General features: G+C 40.8%; 1 protein-coding gene and 1 long non-coding RNA gene across 2 annotated transcripts in view; one reads left to right on the forward strand and one right to left on the reverse strand.

The window, feature by feature from the left end:
- LOC117506571 overlaps positions 1 to 21358 on the forward strand; it is a 39319-nt gene extending 17961 nt beyond the window's left edge. Inside the window, exons 2-3 of the long non-coding RNA XR_004559504.1 lie at positions 20163 to 20168; positions 21056 to 21358. This is a non-coding gene — a long non-coding RNA (uncharacterized LOC117506571). The remainder of the gene's footprint in view (positions 1 to 20162; positions 20169 to 21055) is intronic.
- tox2 (TOX high mobility group box family member 2) overlaps positions 1 to 22841 on the reverse strand; it is a 432153-nt gene that overhangs the window by 358800 nt on the left and 50512 nt on the right. The window lies entirely within an intron of this gene.

The following is a 22841-nucleotide window of genomic DNA, read 5'->3' on the forward strand; positions in this document are numbered from 1 at the left end:
GAATATCAAAAGTAGAATTAAGAAACAATTTGCAAAAGTAAATACAACATAAATACCAGAATGCTGTCTTACTGGCTACACCTGCTCCTCTCCTTCCCGTCCTCTGTCTTCCTGTTACTCCTCCTCTCCCTGAGTGAGGGGCTGTATAGTCTGATGGCCTGAGGGACAAAGGAGTTTTATCAGTCTGTTTGTCCTGCACTTGGGAAGGAGCAGCCTGTCGCTGAAAAGGCTCCTCTGGTTGCTGATGACGGTGTGCAGAGTGACTGGCATCATCTATAACGTCCAGCAGTGTGTCCAGTGTATGAATGAATGTCTCTTTAAATAGGACAAAAGAGTGCAAAAAATTCCAGAAATTCATTAAATTGCATTTAAAACCTACTGATTGATTAACTGGCATAATTGGGTATAATTAGGACGTTTTGGCTGCAGCCATTTAAGGATCTACATGCTGAGCAGGAAAAAATGTCTAAAGAATTAAACTAAGGCAACTTGAGTACAGTTATGGATCTCTACAGCCCAGGTTTCTTCTTGAATAGACTGATTATAACACAAGCAACCACCATCTATTATCTAAAAATGATAAGGCGTTGGGACCATACAGACTTTACACAACTGAGGAAGGAGGCCTGAATTAACACTCAGGGATGTTCTAAAGGGTCAATAGAACTTCAGGATTACAAGGATCTAATGGAGTTGGAGACATCATATAGAAAAGTGACATTGTCCATCTTTAAGAGAGTGATCTATCAACAGCCCAAAAGGGTGTTGACCAAGAAGGAAGCCATTAATCCAAAAGTGGCACAATAAATATCTTGATCATTGTCCTGGTGGTCAACTGGAAACATTTGTCGAGCTTTTGTTTGTAAATCGAGTCTTTAGCCAAGGTGTATGTAAACTTATGTTGCCAACTATTAATGTGCTGATGGAAATGTGGGCTGATTTGTGAAACTGCACCTTGATTCATGCAAACGAAGCAGCTCCAGAACCAGAGTTTTATGGGTGGAAAAGCTGCAACAGAGCGGTATTTATGGCAACAAGCAGAGAGAAAATGAGCATGGCAGAAAACGAGTGAATGAAAAATGGGTGGAGAACGGCAGAGGAAAGGACTCGGGTTGAAGAGGCTAAAGAAAGACATGAGACTAATACAGAAGACAAAGTGCTGTGATATAATACTCCAGAAGAATTTCAATCTTCAATGCAAATGACGCCCGACAACATTCCCTTGCACAATATATTTATCCATTTAGAGCAATTAGTGGAGCAAATGCAATTAGTTTTTATTGTCTTGGAAAGAGATGCTGCTAGCATCAGCAAAGGACAGGAAATTATCAAACACTTTATTCCATTAACGGTTACAACCTTCACAGCACTTCGATGATGTCAGCAGTGCTGGTTTTTATAAATTATATCTTCACAAATGTTGGAGAATAAGTGTTACTTTTTGAAAAATAATCGCTGAGTGTCCTCTTTAAAGAAATATAACTTCCAGGAATGAGAACTCTTATCTTCAAAGGATGTAATATTCAGCTGCGCTTTGTGCTTTTACAGGAAATGTCAGAGTTTTAATATGCAATTTAAGAAAAAAAAATTTGTGATGAGTGGCAGAAAAAAGAACATTTTTTTTCCTCTCTCTGTACTCTGCCATTCAGATCTAAGTAAGCTCTTAATCTATCCTCCACACTGAAACAGGCACTGATTTTCACTAATGAGTGACAAACACCAAAGAAATAATTGATCTTAATGCACCATGATGGCAGGTTTTTCTTCATTTTCTAGCTTTCATATTTTTTTTTTAAATAGAACATTGCTCCTTATTGTTTGCATGTTCTATTATGACACAGTAACTACCCTCTCCACTTCTCTTTTATTTATTTATTTAATTATATTTTTATTTTATTTATTTATTTTTGAAGAGTTTTTTTTTAAACAATTAATATTACAAGGTTCTGTTTGCAGGCTTTCATTTCCATTTAATTTTATTTAATATGAATTACTTTCCCATTTAGCTAACATTATTATTTACTGATAAACTGGCCTCTGGTTATTTAAATGTTCTGAAAAAAAAAACATTCACATTATATTGTTGTATTTTCAGATGGAATGAGCTACTGTATTGTCAAATTCCACTCAAAGCTAATATACTGTAGAATGCAAAACATAGATAAATATGGGGGATGTGATGGTCTCATGGTTAAGCATTGGGCTTGAGGCCAGAGGATCCTCAGTTCATAATCCCAGCCTGACCGGAAAATCGCTAAGGGCCCTTGGGCAAGGTCCTTAATCCCCTAGTTGCTCCGGTGTGTGTAGTGGGCAACCTTGCATGGCAGTAGCCTGACATCGGGGTGAATGTGAGGCATTGATGTGTAAAGCGCTTTGAGCATCTGATGCAGATGGAAAAGTGCTATATAAATGCAGTCCATTTACCATTCTATTTATAAATATGAAAATCAGACACATTAGTCATTGAAATGTGCATAAAATGAAAAATAAGTGTGTGTAGACAACTAAGTGAGGTGTTGGGTGGTAGTGTGCTGGTAAGCAATATGTTCAAGTAGTGAAAAAAGTAGAACAAAGCATTTCTATGGGGAAAAATGAATAATACTTAATAATAAGCTTTCATTTAGTGTATAATAAATCAAATTGGAACTTACATTAGAACTAAAATGTAAATTTTCTAAGGGGTGTGGCACATTGGCTGATTGTGGAAAATATCATTGCACTGAGCCAATATTGGCATTGCATCCCAAAATGTTCCTTGGTAACATTTGAAATTATGTTCAACAAGGTCTAGGGCACCCCTGTGGGGGTGGGGGTGGGTGGATTGCTGCTAGGGAGTGTGCAAGAGAAAATTTGTCATGCCGGAAATATAAGAATCTAACTTAGTCGGGATATACACAGTGGTACATGACCCAAAGTTTGGGAACCACTGTTCTAGGCCATTAAAATGTTGGCTTGGTTTACGGGTGGGCACAGCTAACCACAAAGTTAGCTTCGATAACCATTCAATAACTGAAAAGTTTACAATGCTAAACCGATAAAAGATGTAGCGGAAGATACTGCTAACTTTTATTATTGACTCGGTCGAGGCCACATCAGATTACAGTGTCAGTTACTGATAAGTCAGCAGGGGCTGCTGGGTAAATTCCCAGAATCACAAACACAAAACAAATGCACGAAAAATAAATAAACACTGCCATCATCTTTATCAAAAGCAGTAAATCGCAGTTTTAGAAGTCACAGTTTATCTCTATATTATATATTCATAAATCGTTAACGGACCTGTATTCACAAACACAAAACAAATGCATGAAATATAAATAAATGAATAAATAAAATCCCAAACATGGCCATTGTCCTTATAAAAAGAAGTAAATTGCAACATTATAGTCACAGTTTATCTCTATATTATATTTGTAAGCACGGGAATGGCGCACCGTGTTCGTTCAACAGGACTGGAAAATCTACACCTCACCCGTCACGTTGAGCTTTCCACACCGAGGAAAACTAACTACAGCAATATGTGTCTTTTCCCTTTAAAAAAAAGTAAAGATTTGCATGTACACAATGTCTTTAAAGCAGACACACTAACTGTCGATTTACGCTATGGGAGCTCATCTCAACAGAATAGACTGTTGCAGACACACAACAGATAGGAACTAACATATGATTTAGGGTTTACAAGCTTTTTGACCGTTAAACTTTATTCACTTTGCCAGCAAAAATATGTCAGCAGACTGAAAGTTAGCGGAACTAAATTTAGTGGAAGCTAATGGTTTTCAAAGTTAGCTGAAAAGCTAACAAAAACTTAGCATCGCTACCTTAGCAGAACTGTGCCCACGACTGGTGTCATAACAACCGATTGTAGACGCTCTGTGAGGCATCATAACATCTGATCAGTTAGCGCTACGTGAGGCATCATAACATCCAATTGTTAGCCGCTCCGTGAGGCGTCATAACAACCGATCATTAGCCAGTCCGTGAGTTGTCATAACATCCAATCGGTTAGTACTTCCTTAAGGCGTCATAACATCCAATCGGTTAGCCGCTCTGTGGGCGTCATAACATCCAATCGGTTGTTGCTCCATAAGGCGTCATAACATCCGATTGGTTAGCCGCTCCGTGAGGCATCACGACAACCGATCGATTAGCCCAGTGGTGTCCAAATTATTCCAGAAGGGGCTGAGAGGGCACAGGTTTTCCTTGCAGCCACTGACTCCAGCAGGTGATTTCACTGATTAACATCACTTTGAGCCGGTGGGATGAGTTCTTCAGTGAAATCACCTGCTGGAGTTATTGGCTGCAAAAAAAACCTGCACCCTCTCAGCCCTTTGTGGTATAGTTTGGACACCACTGGGTTAGCCACTCCGTGAGGAGTCATAACAACCGATTGTTAGCCGCTCTGTGAGGCGTCATAACATCCGATCGGTTAGCCACTCCGTGAGGCATCATAACATCCAATTGTTAGCCGCTCCATGAGGCATCATAACAACTGATTGTTAGCTGCTCTGTGAGGTGTCATAACATCCGATTGGTTAGCCACTCCGTGAGGCCTCATAACATCCAATTGTTAGCCACTCCGTGAGGCGTCATAACAACCGATCATTAGCCGCTCTGTGAGGCGTCATAACATCCGATCAGTTAGCCGCTCCGTGAGGCGTCATAACATCCGATCAGTTAGCCACTCCATGAGGCATCATAACATCCAATTGTTAGCCGCTCCGTGAGGCATCATAACATCCGATCGGTTAGCCACTCTGTGAGGCATCATAACATCCGATCGGTTAGCCACTCCGTGAGGCATCATAACATCCAATTGTTAGATGCTCTGTGAGGTGTCATAACAACCGATTAGCTGCTCCGTGATGCGTCATAACATCCAATCAGTTAGTCACTCCATGATGCGTCATAACATCCAATCAGTTAGTCGCTCCATAAGGCGTCATAACATCCGACCGGTTAGCCACTCCGTGAGGCGTCATGACATCCAATCAGTTAGTCGCTCCATGATGCGTCATAACATCCAATCAGTTAGTCGCTCCATAAGGCGTCATAACATCCGTACGGTTAGCCGCTCCATGAGGCGTCATAACATCCAATCGGTTCGTTGCTCCATAAGGTGTCATAACATCCGATTGGTTAGCCGCTCCGTGAGGCATCATGACAACCGATCGGTTAGCCCAGTGGTGTCCAAATTATTTCAGAAGGGGCTGAGAGAGTGCAGGTTTTCCTTGCAACCACTGACTCCAGCAGGTGATTTCACTGATTAACATCAGTTTGAGCAGGTGGGATGAGTTCTTCAATGAAATCACCTGCTGGAGTTATTGGCTGCAAAGAAAACCTGCACCCTCTCAGCCCTTTGTGGTACAGTTTGGACACCACTGGGTTAGCCGCTCCGTGAGGCGCTCATAACAACCGATTGTTAGCCGCTCTATGAGGCGTCAAAACATCCGATCAGTTAGCCACTCCGTGAGGCTCATAACATCCAATTGTTAGCCGCCTGTGAGGCATCATAACAACCGATTAGCCGCTCTGTGAGGTGTCATAACATCCGATCGGTTAGCCGCTCTGTGAGGTGTCATAACATCCGATCGGTTAGCCACTCCGTGAGGCCTCATAACATCCAATTGTTAGCCACTCCGTGAGGCGTCATAACAACCGATCATTAGCCGCTCTGTGAGGCGTCATAACATCCGATCGGTTAGCCACTCCATGAGGCATCATAACATCCAATTGTTAGCCGCTCCGTGAGGCGTACCTTGTTTTATGGATGGTATTGCGTAGGGACGCTTTAGTGGTTGCAATATATAGAACCATGATGCACGTAAGGGTTTTGCTCTACTTGAGAGGTAAAGTTTAAGTTTCTTCAAGAAGTTTCTTCTTTTGCTTTGTGTATTTCCATGGAAGATTTTATGTTTGCCCGTTTCCCCTCTTGGTTTTGTGCAGCCAGCGAGGTACATATATATATTATGTCATGGAGATATATATTATTGGTTTTCAGTCTGTGATATGTATGTGTGTTTATGTGTACTTGTTATATTCTTAGCTTAGTTCGACGGTGGATTTAACGGTGATGAAGCTCTGTTGAATAAATCTGTCAGTAGAAGAAGAACTTACAGTGTGGTGTATTTCCTGGAGAGCGCGATAATCGAACTTGGACCTGTGTGAACTTTCCCTAATCTGCTCATTCCCGACACCTCGTCATGATGGGAAACACAGATAAGTCACTGTTAGTGTAAAGGACACCAAGTTCAGCAGTGTTTTCAAGAAGACGTCCATAACCAAGACATTAAAGTTTATGTTTGAAGGGACACAATGATTGGAAACTATAAGGGACTGTGTGTGTCGCCTAATTATATAACTGTGTTTCACTAGATGTGAAAGGGCATATGTGCTTGATTATAGGAAACTGATTTATACTGACTGATTGTTTAACTGAAGAAGGATACCTTGGAAAGAAAAAAAATCCTTTGTGCATATTTAAATAAGTTGATATTTTGAAGGACAGTTTTCTGTTCATGGGTCAATATTTTTCTATGCAAGTTCAAGGAAGTGTTGTCATGAGGACCTTTAATAACTGCTATTCATCCTGTCGCTTAATATTTCAAGTGATTTTTTTTATTATTATACTTTACAGGATTGATTTTTTTGAAAAAATGTGAAAAAAGTATCTAGCTTAGCTCATTCACTTAAGCTTTTTTGGGAATGTTTGTTGTTCACTACACTGCTTATGTAAGACAAGTTGATTGTGTACAAGTATTTCCCAAATAATTTTAAACCTCACAAACAAATGAAGAGACTCTGGGTGCTGTAACATAGGACAAGTGGCAGAGCCAAAGCAGTACTGCTTTTTGTTTGTCGTACAAAAAGCAGTACACTGAAAAAAGAGAATGTTTAAACCACCTTTAAAAAGTGTTACAATTTGTAAAAACCTGAATGAATTAAGTTGTTTGAACTTAACTTTGAAAGTTAAATCAACTCTAACTTACAAACTTAAGTTCAAACAACTTAATTCATTCAGGTTTTTACAAATTGTAACACTTTTTTAAGTTGGTTCAAACATTCTCTTTTTTCAGTGTACAGTCTGAAGAGCCTGGTAGAGGCGAAAGAGCCCGTAGATTAAAAAAAAAAAAAAAAAAAAGGAAGACAATTTCAGAGAACCTCAAAGGGCTATTACTTTGTTGTAATGGCATTTATGAAGCCTGGAAGGCTCTAACTAAAAAAAATCTGTACTAAAATAAGGATCCCAGTAGTATCCTGCAAGAACATATTAGCACTATTCAGAAGGAGTTAACTGAGCTGAATATTGTTTATGATGACCATCAAAGGGTTGACACTCTACCACATGACATGTGCCACAAGATGGACAACTGTACATCAGTCACAGGATTGTTGAAGAGCTGGCGTGCCCAACCAGTCGATCGCCAGCTGAGTTCCAGTCGATCACATGACACTGGTGCCATAACGTACAGTGCTGCTATAACGGTTTGATGCAGAAGGTGGCAGCACTGCACTAATAAGGATTCCGGCTGCCATTAAACGCCATAAAAGAAGAATAGGGCTCTTCCTCTTCTTCTTCTATGGTGCAGGATGCAGAGGAGAAAAAAAATGTAAATGAGAAAAAATCCTTTTTGAAGCAACATAACAGCTTAAAGAGCCAAAATAAGTTACACTGTGGACAAAATGGTATGTAAACAGTTGAAAAGTCAGTATTTTTATTATTCATTTATTTTGGGGGGATTTTGTTGTGTTTGTCTACGCAAAGAATTAGCTCAGTTAAACCGTGACCGTGTTTGGGATTTTATTTATTTTATTTATTTATTTTCGTGCATTTGTTTTGTGTAATGTTTACGAAAGCAACGTGAGTGAGCCATTCCTGTAACAGTTTAGGAATATAACGAGATAAACTGTGACTATTAATACTGCGATTTGCTGCTTTTGATAAAGATGACAGTGTTTGGGGTTGTAACAGTGTTCCATGATGCATAACACAAAACGGCTGATGCACACAAAATGTAACTATCTGATCTTGACCTAACTGCTTTTCAAAACGGCTGACACACAAAATGTCCTTGTGTTTGGTAAAACTATCTGATCCTTTTACAGCTGTCTAATTGATAAAACCATCTGATCTTTTTATAGATGTTTAATTGATAAAACCAAAGTTTTCACGTCCATTTGGAAAAGAATCAGCATGACGGAACACTCTGATTATTGCATTGACACACACTATAAGATTTTTTTTACATAACAACCTTGAACGCGACGCAAGCAGACACCTGCCTACTTCACTTTTGCAGCCAATCACACAGCCATTGATTCACGACAGGCTAAGGACTGCCCACCCACATGGGGCCGGCCTTGACTCAGGAATAAAAGTTAGAGGACAAAGAAAATCGCGGTTCTTTGTCCCAGGTGCATGTGATCTGGAAAAAAGATCCCAGCACTGCAGATGACTCTCTGTATCAGGGTTTTAACTTTTTTAATACAACCTCTAAACTTTTAAGTCTGTTTTCTGCGCAATTCTTTTGGAGATCACTCACTTTAATAAAAGAAGCTAACAGGGTTTTATTTATTTATTTTTCGTTATTCCATATGCAGCTGGAGGACTGCTGCGCACTGTTCAAACCACACTGAACATGCAGAGCTTTTCGATTTGGTCATATTTGTACGGGTCCTATATTCACTCCACTGGCTTCCAGTTCATTTTATAATTGATTTTAAGATTTTAATGTTTGTTTTTAAAGCTATTTATGTCCTTACACCTCCCTACGTGCCTGAAATTTTAACTTTGCACCCTTACAGTAGGACATTACGGACATCTGGCCAGCTTTATAAGTCAGCTTTACTTAGATGTTCCGAGGTCAAGATATAAACGGCTGGGTGATCATGCTTTCGCGGTAGCTGGCCCCAGATTGTGGAACAAGCTGCGTCTTGAATTACGTACTATTCCTGACCTAGCACTTTTTAAATCTAAATTAAAGACTTATTTATTTAAACTGGCTTTTAACACCGAGTGGGGAGGTGACGTTCTGTTTTTATGTGCCGTTTTAAAATTGTATTTTATGTGTTTTGTTTTTGTGAATTTGTGTTTTTAATGTTAAGCGCTTTGGACATCAGTCGGTGCCGTAAAGCGCTCTATAAATAAATGTTGATTGATTGACAAGGTAGGGAACAACTTTTCCAAGTTTAATTAGCCGTTGTTTAATTTGAGTTGTTTGTTGGTGTATTGTTACAGGCCAGTCGTAGGCCTACTTGTGCTTATTCTTTGCACCATGCACATTTATTTCAACAATGCAATTATCTTTGTGCCAGCAAATTGTGTTATTATATTGGTGCACAATAAATTGTTGCTTTGATATGGCTTGGTAGGGTTAGGGTTGCTCAGTCTCAGATTCAAGGAACAAGCTGATTTGGCCCGAAAGTAACTGCGTTTGCATCCTCAACTTCCAGTGTTTCACCACGAGCATCTGTTTGCATTAAGGATAATTCCATTCACGCTAATGTATCCTCTGTCAAAAGGCAAGAAGCTGCTGTGGAGTACGTGGCTACATGAGCTGTATTAAAGATTATGGCTGAGCAAGAACGTCACCAAGAGAAACTGCAAGAATTCGAAGCTGTGGATAAACTTGTAGTTGCAGAACAAGAAGCAGCTGCATTAACTCGCCATCTTCAAAGAGAAATGGAAGAGACTGAACATAAAATAGAAAGAGGAAAAACAAGAAGCTGCTCTCTTAAAGAAACAGTAAGAAGAAAATGCTGCAAGACAAAGGTTTGCAGAAGACTTGAAAAGAGAGCTGGAGCCTTTGGAGGAGCTAAAAGGCTAAAAGCAGCTAAAGCAAGGCTTCAAGACTACAATGAAACAGACTTTCATTCACTCCCAGGACTAGCAGCACAGAAACCTGAACCGCCTACAGCGGAGCAAGAAAGTAATCAGGTTAATTCTTTGTATCAGCATCAGCATTCGCAACCTCTGAGAGATCCAGCCCCAATAAGTGTGCTTCAGGAGGACTCAGGAGAGCTTGTAAAGGTCTTGGCACTATCAGCAAATAGGCTATACCATTCCACAGCCTACCATCTTTAGGGCCCCTTCACACATAGTCTGAATTTGGTAAAATTGCTCATTTAGTGCGCATGAAGCAGGAATCGTGTGCAAACCGTGTAATTTCGTAGCTGCCTCCAATGCCTCCAACCTGTTGCTACAACTATTTGCGCACACCAGCGGCTGACAGACAGCGTGTGCGCTGTGCAAGCCCATCGAACCCCCTCGCAACAGGTGTTGGCCAAATTCCAGGTGACACGCATGAACATCTAACACCGCTCGCATGGCACTTAGAAAATGTGTGGCCGTTCACATTCTTGGCACAACAACAGTCTTCAGACAATCATTGTCGTACTGGCAGTGAAATTAGTCTAAGTGTCCCATGAGTGTGGCTTTGGTCTGTGCGCTGAACTGACAGGAGGTGTGGCTATGACAGAAGCGGCTGTGGAGATCTGTCGTTCTGGACATCCCAGCTGGACGGTACTGTGTTTGGATGGACATGGACTAACAACTGACCACTGTGACATGCGTGTGTCTGTTTGCTGTCATCAAGTGGTCATAAATAAAAACATAAATCACTGTGGCAACAAGCTGCAGCGAGCTAGTGCACGCACATGGACAGGCTGCCCCCAGGTTGAAACACACCGTCAGATCATAACACGCAGCAGGCGATCTGACTGTCATGTCACCCACGTGAGCTCTGTTCCACATGACGCGGTATCCTGCGGTGTGCCGTCCACAAGACGTGTGTCGGCAGGATATGCGCACAGGCTGGCAGGACACGCGCCAGCAGATGTGAACATGAATGAGATGAGCAAACTGCTTCTTATTCATGTCAATTCATGACTGTGCATCAGTGACCATGGGTCATCTACAGAGGAACAGACTCATATTTGTATTGCCTGTTTGATGAGAGGGAATGCAATGTTTTTATATGGTGCTTCATATTTTTTTTTTAAATACATCCATGTGCTTCCTGATATGAGGCAGTTTCCAGCAGCTGTCACAGGACAGCGATGGCAGCTCACTGGTAAAGTTTCCAACTGGCAATCAGAGCTTTTAGAAGCAACGTTAAGAGAGATCAGCAGTACTGTTCAGACTATGTCAACTTTATGGAAGTCATCATCAGTCGAGGCGAAGAAGAGAGGGTTCCAGAGGAGGAACACAGCAATCAACCAGTCTGGTATATTCCCGACCATGGGGTATACCACCCTCAAAAGCCCGGAATGATCCATGCAGTTTTTGATTGCTCAACAAGGTTTGAAGACCGATCATTGAATGGCCACCTTCTTACTGGACCAGAGCTCATAAAAACTTTGGTGAGAGTTCTTTATAGGTTCTGCAAGGGCCCGAATACTGTTATGTGCGATGTCGAATGAATATTCCATCAGTTTCATGTAAGGCCTGAAGAAGAAGGCTACCTGAGGTTCTTATGGTGGAATAACAGCAATCTGGAGTCTCTGCCATCAATTTTTCAGATGAAAGTCCATCATTTTGAGGCAGCCTCCTCACCTGGCTGTGCCAACTGTGGACTATTAAACATTTAGCACAGAAAGTCAGGATCAATTTAACCAAAACATTGTTAAATTCATCCAAAGGAATTTTTATGTCGATGATGAATTGGTGAGTGTAACGTTTGATTTTAAGGCAATCCAACTTATTGAGGAATCAAGAAAGCTCTGCAACACAGGCATGCTGTGACTACATAAGTTAATCACCAACAGCAAGAATGGTATTAGAATCATTACCAAAAGAAGAGTGTGCAGAAAGTGTCAAACATCTGAGTATGGCCTTTGGGGAGCCACTCATGGAAAGAGCACTCGGAGTCCAGTGGGGCATATCCTCTGATAACTTTCAGTTCAGACTTACTGTCAAGGAACATTCACTGATAAGAAGAGGAGTGCTATCCACTGTGGCTTCCATCTATGACCTGTTGGGGTTCTTGGCGCCTTCAATCCTCCTAGGGAAGCAAATCTTGCAGCAGCTCTGTCAAGACAAGGTTGGGTGGGACGAGCCACGACCACAAGAAATGAGCTTGAAATGGATGGTCTTCAAGAGTATTTTTGGTCAGACTCGAAATTCATCCTTGGATACATAAATAATGATGCCAGATGATTTCATGTCTTTGGTGCAAGCAGGATCCAAAGAATCAAGCCCACTACTGATCCCAAGCAATGGCAGTTTTTATGTTCCAAAGATAATCCCACAGATCATGCTTCGAGGAGGCCTTGATGGCAGATCAGCTTGTGGCCTCAACTGGTGTCTGGCCCAGACTTCCTGTGGGAAAGGGAACTACATATTGGAGATGTGAAGGTGGGAGAGGTTAGTGACAATGATCCAGAACATCGAAAGGTTCAGGTGCTCAACATAATAACAAACGTAGGTGGAGTTTTGCGAGACAGCCCGACAAAGTGAGTTCCTCAATGCTATGAAAGACCTGGATCATGAGCAGTTAAAGGAACATGGATGTGAGTTCATAGGGTTCTGCCAGCACAGTTGAGCATAGGGGGCCCTATGCTGTGATTTGGATCCGCTATGCTTTGATTTTGGGCCCCTATGCTGCGATTTAGCCAGTATAGGGGGGCTTTTCTGTTTGTTTTCTATTTCTTTTTAAAAGGAAATGTTGCATGATATTTAACATTCCAGTTAACAACACAAAGTGACATTCAAAAAGCAGGAAATAGTGTTTAAAAAGTTATAAATTGAAAAAATTTTTTTGAGGGGATGCCCCCGGACCCTCCTTCAATACTTGCACCTCGAACGCCCGTCGCGTGGCTATGCCCTGTTAAGCCCCCCACCCCATGCTGTGAGAACCCTAGTTCATAATGAACACACATCATCAAGTCACATGGGATGTGTATGGGAGAGACAAATTAAAGTGATCAGAATTGCTCTAACTGCAATCCTTGATCAGCCCCCTAAGAGACTTGACAGTACCTCTCTTAGAACCATTCTGTATGAAGTGATGACTATTGTAAATCGCAGGCAAACAGCATCCTCATGATGAAGTCCAACATAATATTTCCTCCTCCTGGGCCTGGTTTCATAAAGCAATCTAATCTTTCAGTCTACTAAAATTGCTTAGTCGACTACAGTTAGTCACCCAACATTATCTGTCTAATCACCGTTTCACATCGACGATTAAACTTGTAGATTGGATGTCTTACCTTAGTTGACGGTTTCACAGGCAAAACCGCCTCGCACATGCCATTGCCAAGAGACGGCTCCATGCTTGACAGTTGTGTTTACTTCCGGGTTGGTTGTTGTCATGAACTATCCAGCCTTTGTTTCGTTAACTGGCTTTGACATTTACAGACCCATACGAACTGCAGAATGATGTGCTTAGCTCTTAGCTTAGCAGTTTCACTCTTCAGTTTCTTCTTAGCCTAGCAATTCTTCTTCTACATACTACAGAATTTCCGTAAAGCTTTTTTGTGCACAACACTGCTCAGTGTGTAACACCCAGTGGCTAATGTGAGAACTGTCACACAAACATCATAACAGTCGTCTGCTGCCAAAGGCAGAGGAAGTTCTCCTTTTGAAGGAATACGAGCGACGTTAGGGGTGCTCTTGAGTCTTCCATCAAGTGGTGGTACATGACCAACCTGGTCTCATGACAAGTCCTGATTCAGCAGCACGAAATATACATTAATCTATTGGTTGTGATATTGTGACGAAAAGTGCCTCATTTTCGTCACAGCAGCACAAACTCATTCTAATTCATTCCGTGATGGCTGCATGAAATTAAAAGTGAAGCAGGGGGGTTGGGGTGGTTATGGTTAAGGTGGGGGGGAATAGTAAGATTAGGTTATGGTTAAGGTTAGGGTCGGGGGTAGGAGTAGGGTTAGGAATAGTGAGTTAAAAAAAAAAACCCCGTCATGAAAATTTGACTCATTTCGTCACGGGAGCACGAAAAAAAAAACACTTTTTGAGGTAAGACACTGAAGTTTGTTGAATAAATAAGATTAGCCGCCTCTGTACCACGCTAAAATCTTCAGTCGAGTGATGTGAAACTTTAGCTGACTAAGCGCTTTGTGCAACGACTAACATAAAAAAAATTAGTCAACTAAGTGAGTTTATTCAACTAAACAAGATTAGACTGCTTTATATATTTATTATATATTATATATATATATTTCACGTCATGTGCGCCTGTAATCAACTTTTCTGCAGCGCGGCTTTGCTTTGAACTGTGAACCAATCGAAGCAGTGCTTCGCAGATTGAAGCAATGCTTCGACCTATTGCTTCATTTGTTCTTTCTTTCTTTCGCTTAATTTCCCCCCGCTAAAACCCTAAAGAGCATACTTCTGTGAGTATTATTTACCTTTTCTATGTTAAACTGACCTGTTATGGTCTTCTGAAACAGTTGATAGATGTATTTTATAACTTAAAAACCAGAGTGATGCTAACGCGTTACCATGTCTATGGCATTTTCAATGTTAAAACTTATCATTAAGCAATTGCAGCTCTCATCACGTTCGGGTGCATTTGTTTTCAAATTGTAATATTTCTTAAATTTATTTTTGTTTATATATTAATAATCTAATGATTATTATATACAATTTTAGAGAAAGAGGCAAAAAGAACCTGAATAGAAACACAACAGAAAATATTAAAGCAACTAACAATGAACATACATAAATAAATACATACATAAATAAGTGTTTCCTGTGAACACCTAGTGAGTCTTACACCTCCACTTCATCCCTGTCTTATTTAAGTTTAATGACAGTTTGTTTTGGTCAAACCATATTTTCAATTTGCTATTTTTCTCCAGAACTATCTGCCAAACTAGAAAACTGCTGCATCCTAGTAAGAGCAGAATACTACTAGAATGAATGTGAATGAGGAAAGTTGTGGTTTTTTGTTTTTTTTTCCTTCACTAAATGGATGCTGCACTCACTGCAGTTTATTGTCTGGAATAGTCCCAGATTGCATTTCAGAGCTTCTAGAATTGAAACATTTTCGTGCAGGTGGTGTTGGGGGTAATTTTGGGTTTGGGGTCTTGGGCCACATGTAGAATGAATCAGTTTTTAAATTAAGCTTTCAGTTCATATAGTGGCATCTACCTTTTTTTTTTTTTAAAGGTTACTTTATACTTTTATACTTTAAGTAGGTTTTGGAGCACATACTTTTCACTTTTACTTGAGTAAAGAGGTTAAGTTGATACTTCAACTTTTACCAGAGTGTTTTTAAACTGCAGTATCTATACTTTTACTTAAGTAACAAATGTGTGTACTTTTGACACCACTGTAGACTGGCAAGAGAAACAGAGGTGCATACCAACACTGATGGCAAAGTCAGAAAAGTAAAGCTGTTAATGAGTGACCTGACGTTAGACAACTGTGGGAAACGAGTCTATCTTGATAAGACTGTTCATAGGACTATTATTTCATAGTATTATTGTTAATAGTACTATTATGACTATTATGAAATGATTATGATTATGAACTGAAGGTGTGAAGTGAACGAGAACTTCTGAAGTAAAGTCACAAATTTGTGATTTGGTGAGTTTAACTGCCATAAAGGCATTGATGTTTCATGTGCCTGACCAATTTTAACATAATATATAAAGAAAATATGTCTTCTTCCTCTCGTGTGTTGATTAAAGTTTTAATTTATGTTCGGCTGCAGAAGATTTTCAGATTTCACAGTAGTCTGTGGTGTCCTTAATTTTGGGAATGGCTGTTATAAAGAATTTATTTTATTAAGAAAGACACAGCACACCATTTCTGATTAATAAAAATCAGATTACTTTGCAGATTTATTGGAAAGTAAAACAGTCACTAGCAGGTAATAATCAGTGAATAATGAACTGATCAGCACGATGTTCTTGGACAATCAGCGGATGGTGCACGCAAAAGAATTCAGTTTTAAAAGTAACTTGTCGTCACACTTATTTATCTTAGACATTAATGCTTAGTACAGCTTAGTCTAAATTTGTTAATATTCAGAGGCTGATGTGATCCCTTTAAATAATCCAGTTTTTATGTCTGTGCACAGGAGCACAGCTGAAGTGTTTCTGTCTTATTTACACCAAATATAGTGGAATGGATGAGTGTGATACAAAGACAAAATCATATGATTCATATGTAGTGTATATTTAAGTCACTGTTGTGAAAGTGTAGGAACACGGACCCACAACAGGGGGCGCAATGAATGGACAATGGAGGAAGTAAAAAAACAAGATTTACTACTGAAACAAGCACGAGTAGTATAACAAACACAATGTTTAGGGTCGAATCCGCTGGTGTCGTGTGGGCAGGCTCGAAGATAGGAGACGTCCGTCTCAGTCGAACCGGAACCACCCAGATCTCCACTGCCACCGAACCCTGGAAATACTGGAACCGCCAAGTCCCGAATTCCCAGGTGGCCACTGCCTCCGCGTCGGATCCGGTACTGCTGGCAGAGAGGAGAGCAAAGAAGAACACAGGAGTGGATGAACGCCCCAAGTACAGAAGAAGAGGGAGAAGAAGCCGCCTCCACCTTTGGCAAAGTTCAGCAGGAAGGTGAGTACTTATCCAAAGAAGGAGGGTCTCAGTAGTCACCAGTCCTGAAGGTTAACAAGTTTGTCAATCACAGAATATGCTGCAGAGAATGTTACCTTGGTCTTAGGCGATATCTCGGCACTGAGGTGGAGACGCCGTCCTGATATCCGGTGCTGAGTAGAAACAGCTGTTTGGTGATGGGTGACAGCTGTCACCCAGATTACTCCCATGATGCGGTAGCGCCCTCTGGTGCCTGGAGCCCGCACTCCAGGCAGGGCGCCCTCTGGTGGTGGTGGGCCAGCAGTACCTCTTCAGCGGCCCACAAACAGTCACGTTAAGTTACATTCTGTTCATAGGTCTTTATTACTTCTATATACACATCATAGTTACATAAATTTACCCGAAATGGCTAATTTGAGGAACTGGTTAGAGATACACCTGTGGTTAGACCTGGGAAATAAAACAATCACAACAATATATCACAATAAAAGTTCAGATGATAACAAGGATAAGATTTAGATATTTCCACAGACCGATGTAACAGCCTCTTACGCAGCAGAAACAAAAGCAAGAGTAACATTTGTAGTTTTTAGCTTCCACATCAAAGTTCTCAACCATTTCCTATCATATACTGTAAGCATTGTGAGGAAAACTCTACAAATGAGACAAGAAAAAAATAATTAAAAATAGACAGTGAGCCACAAAGTGGAACCAGCAAGGGGCATGAAAAGTGGTAGTGAAAGTGACGTTACATCATCCTCTAAAGCTGAGGAAATTGACAAAAACCATAACTGAGGGTTATAGCAACGCAGCCTGATGGCAGTTTGTGATGGCATCACATAAAGTGATCTAATCTATGAGATTGTGATCCCCTCAAGAAATGTAGTAGATTTTCATAATGGTATCACAATCAAATTTCGTGATGGTACCACAATCTAATAGATCACAAACTGCTGTCAGACTAAGGAACTGTTACTTAACCCTAAACCTTACACCATGGGCATAAGGGTTAGGGCTAAGATTGGACTGCCCCATCATGAAAACCTGCTGCATTTTGTGATACTGTGAGACTGGGCTGGTTATACTGGTGCATGTGCTTCACATAAGATAACAAAATCAAGACATGAAAGCTCCACTATGTGAGTAGAGATTTACAGACATTTCCTCGCTGAAGACCCCACCAAGCAATACACAGACAGACACATCCTGTGCTCTGAACTTTCAGATTAAAAGCCCTGAATGTGCACTGCTACAACAACACCAACAAGAAGAAGAACTGACCAAATGCAAAGGCTATACAGATGCACATCCCAGTAAGTCAAAAACGACAAACTTTTCAGTGGCTGCTAGTAACTATCAGTGTGCAAAATTTTAAATCAGAATCAAATTTATTGCCACATAAGTTCTCACATACAAGGAATTTGATCTGGTGTCACTGGTGCATAAACAGCAATAAAAGAAAATGCTTCTGTAGAAGAATAGGTGCTTAAACAACAATAAAAAGAAAAATACTTCTTAAGAAGTAAAGGAGTCAAATAAACAAATGTGGAAAGCTAAGTTTACTGTCAAATAGATATAGTGGATTGGTGGAATGGGGCTGTGCAGGTATGTAGATAAACAGTACAAGGATGCTCATTCTGTATTTTGTGGAAGTTAGGGGGGAGGCAGGGTAAATGGGGGTCTCTGGCATTATTTATAAGTCTAGCAGCAGACAGAAAGAAGCTGTTTTTGTGTCTTGTGGCTTTAGTCCAGAGAGGAAAGTAACAAAGTTTGTGTCCTGGGTGAGAGGGATCAACCACTATCTTTCCTGCTCGCCTCAGGGCCCTGGAGGTGTACAGGTCCTGAAAGAAGCTGAGAATTCAACATTCCATTTTAAAGAATTTAAATAATTGAACATTCATTTTCATTTATTTATTGAAATCTGTGAATTTTCTAATGTGGTTTCCTTTAAATTCCCAAGTTAAATTGTTTTTCTCCATTAAAAAAAAAAAAAAAAACAAACTTCAGGGTTTTGCATCTGAACACTTCATATTTCATTATCTCGGAACCACAAGGAATTAATTTGCATGGCTCCGTGGCAAACATGAGGTGCAGCTGCTGTACACTCTGACTGGAAATAGAGGAGAAAGAAGAGCCTGGCTGAGGCATCCGCTCCAATGAGTGCTTGTTACACTTTAGACTGACGGTTGATGAAATCAATGCAGAGATTTGAAGGTCATTCACATTCGCAGATATGCCATAATGACTTGTGCCGTCAGTGTGATCCGTATTTCTGACACGCATCAATCAATCCAGTATGAATGCAGCCAAATACCTCAAACCAGTTTTAGCTTTCACACTCAGTATGTACTTCAATCACCAACCCCTTCAGGTAGGGTGCATAATGCAAAGGTCGAAATATAAGAACGCAGGCTTTGTCACGTTCTTGTGTGCAGTAACATTCCCTCATTGTTACATTCACAGTCAGAAATAGACATGAGTTGAGACCACCAGCACAGGAAGCGATGAGCTTTTACAACACAACGTGCACGAACAGTCATGCTCACTTTAGATTGACAGAAGCAGTGCATATTCTGCTGTCATGGCATAGGATCAAAGCGACACCTTTTAATAAAGATAATAAGATATGGTAATGGAATTACAATGGCAGTGGAATCTGGCAGTACTTTAGCTCTCCATTAAAAAATTTGCTCGGATTGTAATTCTTTTACCATAGAATTGCCCAATAGTCAGAAGCAAATTCAGATTTTGGGTTGCATGAGGTGATCATGCACTGAGTTGTCCACACAAGCCTACAGAACTACTCCTGCAGAGCCCGATCAACACATTTAGAGCGTTAAGAATAACAATAAGAGCTTTATTAATCCCAAAGGAAATTGTTTTTCCAGAGTGCCGAAACAGTAAACATTGCTTTTTTCTTTTCTTTTTTTACAGTGAGAACAGTGAGTACAACATGTTTATGCAAAATGACTGAAGACACTTGCACAAGATGTTGACAGTATTGCACATAGCTCTGAGTAACTGAAAAATTCTGATCGTTATGTATTCATTCTGCAGAAGGGGAAGGAATTCTACAGTCTGATTGCCACAGGTAAGAAGGACCTGTTGTGGCGTTCTGTGGAGCACCTCAGTGGCTTCAGTCTTTTGCTGAAGGTGCTCTGACGGACCACCCCAGTCTCACGGCAGTTCATGGGACTGGGTTAGGAAAAGTACATTACTATGGGTTCATGCCGTGTGCACAAAAAAACATGAGACCGGGCTGGACCAGGACATTAGTGTGGCATGCAGGGGGTGGGAGGTGTTGTCACAGATGGTGAGCAGTTTCCTCAACATCCTCCTCTCTGACACCTCCCTCACAGACTCCAGTTCTACCCCCAGGACAGAGCCAGCTCTCCTGCTGGGCTTGTTGAGTCTGTTTGTGTCAGCTGCCTTCAGCCTGCTGCCCCAGTACACTACAACGTAGAAGATGACTCTGGAGACCACCGAGATATAAAACATCTGCAACAAATTTCTGCAGACATTGAAAGATCTGAGCCTCCTGAGGAAGCACAGTCGGCTCTGACCTTTCTTATACACAGCATCTGTGTTTACAGCCCAGTCCAGTTTGTTGTCTATGTGCTATGTGAACACCCAGGCACTTGTAGTAGTCCACAATGTCCACCTCAGTTCCACTGTTAGTAACTGGGTTTGGACGGGTCCTTCGTCTTCTGAAGTCCACCACCAGCAGCTTTGTCTAAGCAGGTGGTTGAGTCCACACCACTCTACAAACCCGTCCACCACACTCCTGTACTCAGCTTCCTGATCACTGCCGATGGAGCCCACAATTGCAGAGTCATTTAAAAAATGCCATCCCCAAAGACTTACAACATTTTGACAGTTTAAAAGAAAAAAAAAAAAAAAAATGATTTTGAGAAATCACAATGATGTCTGTTTCAGGGTAAAAATCCAAAGATGAGAAATGTTTTTTTTTTTTCTTAAATTAAGAAAAAACCTCTAAATAAACCTCCGTGCCTGTATTTAAAGAAAACATATCATCTCAGTGTTTGGAATATGAAAGAAATATACTGTATATTTTAGGTAGTAGCGGGTTTTGCGGTTTTTCTTTTTTAAATATCCAAATTATTTGATTTCAGCTATCTAAATGTGAATATTTTCTGGTTTAATTTACTTGCTGCTTTAGTCCTTTAATGTAGCAAACCAAATATCTTTGGACTGTGGAAGAAATAACACATTTGATGGCTCTAGATGACATAATGAAAATAACCCCTAGTTGCAGCTCCACTGCATAGGCCCCCAGGAACAGTGGTGCCGGTGCTCAGCCCCAGACTGCACAAGTGGATGAGAGTCTATGACTACCCCTGGACTAAGATTTACAGGTGGGTGGACTAAGCAGGTGCAGATTAAATTGTCTTATCCAGGAACACAGGGGGTAGTGTGACCGAGAATCAAACTCAGGTCGACATATTGGTACCTCATCTCATATCCCACCGATCTATCTGCTCTGCAGGTGGCATAGTTGGAATACAGGTTAGGGAATAAAATGGATGTTCCACCTTGGTAAAAGGATGCACCCTCCTGAGTGCAAATCTCATTTAAAAAGGCTTCTTTTTTCTTTTTTTGATGGTGTGAGGGTAAACTGTAGAACTTGGAGGAAACCCACACAAACACTGAGAGAACACACAACATCCACACAGAAAGAAAGTGGGCAATATTGGAACTGAACCCATGACTGTCTTGCTGAGTGACAAGAAGGCTAATTCCTGTTCCACCAGGCTCCACTGAGCTCCTACAAGTGGTTGGACCACTGTGGAACATGGTATGGCTAACACCTCTCCAAGACAACACAAGCAACCACATCCTGCTCAATAAAAATGATGGAAAAAGGGGACATCCGGTGTAAAAATATGCACCAAATCACGATGTGGCTCCATACCACAGCCAAAGAAGAGTAACACTGCATGGATTTCAATAAAACAACTTGTGCATAAGGTCAAGAGTGTGCTCTATTGTGTGCCCCATCTTGCTACCAGCTCGATAGAAACTGAATACATGTTTGGTGCATTATTTCATGAAAACTGACAAAAATTTAAGAAATAAATCCAAAAGAATGCACAGTTATGCAAAATTGGCAGTCATGAAAAAATATAAATTTCTGGGCGTACTCCCCCAGACACTGGATCCAAACCAAAATTGGCTGAATTTTTCCTTTACCCCCCATGCACACACGTCAATTAACTTTCCTGAAAAGCCAGCCCATTTGGTAACAATCTAACAAACAAATTAGCAGATACAGTTGAAAAGTTCAGAAACACTGCAATCGATACGCAGCTTGTGGTTGCATAGAGAATAAAATGTGTGGGGAGGGGGGGCAACTTTTAAAACATAAATGGTAAATGGACTGCAGTTATAGCGCTTTTCCATCTGCATCAAACACTCAAAGCGCTTTACAATAATGTCTCACATTCACCCAATGTCAGGGTGGTTGCCATGCAAGGCACTCACTACACACCGGGAGCAACTAGGGTATTAAGGACCTTGCCCAAGTACTGCAGCAGATAACTGAAACAATCCTTCACATGGCGATACAAGCACAGATTTGGCATGAAGTTCTTCATAAATCAGTGTTTGAGAAAAAAGTGCTGGCCACGTGAAAATCCAATATGACAGACAGGTAGGGGTCAAAAATGTAAAAATGCTCAAACTCATATTGAAAGTTATACCAAATTATGTGTCTGATCACAAAGATTCCAAAAAGGTATAGTCTGGATTATCTATGACTGAATGTTACGGAGTTATGGGGTAAAAACAGCAAGAATGGTAAGAATGGTCAGTTTCAGTTTGTACAGGAGTCAAAAGTTAAGGCCCTGTCCACTGGGGAAGGAGTAATTGCGCATGATGAGTATACAAATTGCGGGCGTTCGTTGTGGTCCGCAACAAAAATGGCCAAAAATGACAAATGTCCCAGTATGAATTATGGATATATTAATAATATATAGTGAATATATGATGACAATCACGGTTATATAAAGCATGTAGTGAGGAAACTGATCCCACACATTGATATTATCACGGCAGTATTACGGGTGATTATGACTGCATCGCACATGTGTTGCGTGTGCACAGCATCTGCATTGCGGTCATAAAGAAGCGCACTTGGGCCTTTCGGCATCACTATTCACACCAACAAATACAGCCTCTGGAGCATTCGCTGGACTTGGACAAGTTGATCACAGAGTGTTGTCATGCGAGGGTTAACTGTTCATGAGTTGGGGAGCGGTAGGGGGGAAGCCGCTCGGGGTGTGAGACAGTGTTT

The sequence above is a fragment of the Thalassophryne amazonica genome, chromosome 3, assembly GCF_902500255.1.
Source record: "Thalassophryne amazonica chromosome 3, fThaAma1.1, whole genome shotgun sequence".
Classification (NCBI taxonomy): domain Eukaryota; kingdom Metazoa; phylum Chordata; class Actinopteri; order Batrachoidiformes; family Batrachoididae; genus Thalassophryne; species Thalassophryne amazonica.